The sequence below is a fragment of the Mustela erminea genome, chromosome 16, assembly GCF_009829155.1.
Source record: "Mustela erminea isolate mMusErm1 chromosome 16, mMusErm1.Pri, whole genome shotgun sequence".
NCBI lineage: Eukaryota > Metazoa > Chordata > Mammalia > Carnivora > Mustelidae > Mustela > Mustela erminea.
This window is the reverse complement of record NC_045629.1, coordinates 55,818,239-55,820,660: the sequence shown is the minus strand read 5'-3', so window position 1 is coordinate 55,820,660 and position 2,422 is coordinate 55,818,239. Positions and strand designations below refer to the sequence as shown.

At 38.1% G+C, this 2,422-nt stretch overlaps 1 pseudogene; it reads left to right on the top strand.

The window, feature by feature from the left end:
• The first annotated feature begins 1,142 nt into the window (after nucleotides 1-1,142).
• Nucleotides 1,143-1,910, top strand: LOC116574962 (annotated as a pseudogene).
• The last annotated feature ends 512 nt before the right edge of the window (nucleotides 1,911-2,422 follow it).

Below are 2,422 nucleotides of genomic sequence, written 5' to 3'. Positions count from 1 at the left end.
AAAAATTTAATTATAAACCACATTATCACTTGGTGGCTAAAGCTTTTTGAAATGTTCTAGTCTAAATCTATTAACATTTTCATTTATTTATCAAATAATATTTTTGAATGAAAAATATTCAGTGCCAACTATGTACTGCATGCTGAGGATAAGTAGTTAGCCAAACACACAGGTTGCTGTTCTCTCAGGGCTTATAATCTGGTAGAAGAGACAGACATTACACAGATAAACGTACACAGGTAATTTTAATTGTCTCTGTACTTTGAAGAAAGAAAGAGGGTGTTATAAAAAAGAATAATTTAAATGGAAAAATCAGAGAAAAATCTATCTGAGGAAGTGACATTTAAGTTAAGTTAATGATGATGGATTTTAGGTAGGCCAAGAGTGGAGGCAGGGCAGTGGGGGTGAAAGGAATGGAATATGAAGTAGCGGGAGATAAGAAAGATCCTGGCTTGATAAAAGTTAAAAGATGACAGGTTGAGATTAGAGCAAATTTAGGCAGTGGGGGAGAAACACAGCTGAAGTATAGACAAAGACGTGAGCATAATGGGCCTGTAGCCACAGACAGAAATTTGGGACTTGATTTTAAATAAAATGAAGAATCATTGAAATGTTTTAATTTGGGGAGTGACATAATTAAATCCACATTTCCAAAAGACCGGGCTGGCTTCAGAGCAGAGAACAAATTGGAGCAGAGCGAGGGTGGAAACAAGGAGTAGTTTGAAACTTTTGACATATATCATGCAAGAAATAATTCTGGCTTTGGCTAGAGTGGTAGAGATGGCAAATGTACACTGATATGATTCATTTTACAAGATGAAATCAATATGACTAGGTAATGACTTTTTATTGTGGCAAGATACACACAGCATAAAATTTACCATATTAACCATTTTAAGGGTGCAATTCAATGTCATTTAGTACATTCACAATGCTTGCAACCATCACCACTATCTAGTTCCAGAACATTTTCATTACCCTAAAAGAAAGACTCCTACCCATTAAGCAGTCACTCCTCTTTATTGGCTGAACTGTGACCACACCCCACCCCCCAAATTCATAAACTGGAAGTCCTAACCTTAAGTATCTCAGAATATGACTGTATTTGGAGATAGGGCCTATAAAGAGGAAATTAAGGTAAAATGAGGTCATTTAGGGCACTGACTTTTAGAGATCTTTGCACTGATAAACCCATCTATGCTTTTGACCTGTCGGGCTTTGGACAAAGTAGTAGGCTAGGTTTGACAATGATGCGGAAGTGGAGAATCAATTTGTGGAATCCACTGAAGAATGGAGATGTGCCCTAGGATTGGACAAAGTGATCTTGCTTGGGCACAACTTGGGTGGGTTCTTGGCTGCTGCTTACTCACTGAAGTACCTGTCAAGGGTTAATCATCTCATTTTAGTGGAGCCTTGGGGTTTTCCTGAGCCACTAGAACTTGCTGATCAAGATAGACCAATCCCAGTGTGGATCAGAGCCTTGGGAGAAGCACTGACTCCCTTTAATCCTTTAGCTGGCCTCAGAATTACAGGACCCTTTGGCTTAAGTCTAGTGCAGTGTTTAAGGCCTGATTTCAAATGGAAGTATTCTTCAATGTTTGAAGATGACACCATGACAGAATACATCTACCACCGTAATGTGCAGACTCCAAGTGGTGAGACAGCATTCAAAAATATGACTCTTCCTTATGCTCCAGTGAACTGGTAAAATGCACCCTGACATTCCAGTTTCGGTGATCTATGGCACCCGATCCTGCATAGATGGCAATTCTGGCAACAGCATCCAGTCTTTACAACCACATTCATTTGTGAAGACAATAGCCATTCTTGGGGCAGGGCATTACGCGTATGCAGATCAATCAGAAGACTTCCACCAGAAAGTAAAGGAGATCTGTGACACTGTGGACTGAGCACCCTGAAGAGGATGTGGGAGAGGCTGCTGACTGAGAGTTCCTCAGCAATACTATACAGTCAGTCTCCCTTGCAGAGTAAGGAATAAAACAAAAGAACTAGCAGTCCTATGACACATATTTTCTTTATGAAGTTGCTTGCACATTGAAGTCAGTAAGTGCATTCTAGAAGAATGGCTTTCCTTTCTCCTATGCAAAGTTGAAATATTCAAGAGTCTCCAAATCTAATAGCTTTAATAAAAGGTTATTTGTCCCTCTGCTGTACTGAAAAATTGTTATTTTTTCAACTGAAATTTTTTTCGTTTCTATCTAACTTTGCTATGTCAGGTACTTTTTATATTTCAGTCTATTTACCAATTTTAAAAGGTGATTACTGGGTCTATAATTTTATATATTGTAAAGGGGCACTTTATTTTCTTTGCTTGTATTTACCATGTCTAATAACTGATATAGTTATTCACAGTTTGTGTGTTTTTATGTAAAAAGTTATCTCTCGTTTAGAATCTTTCATT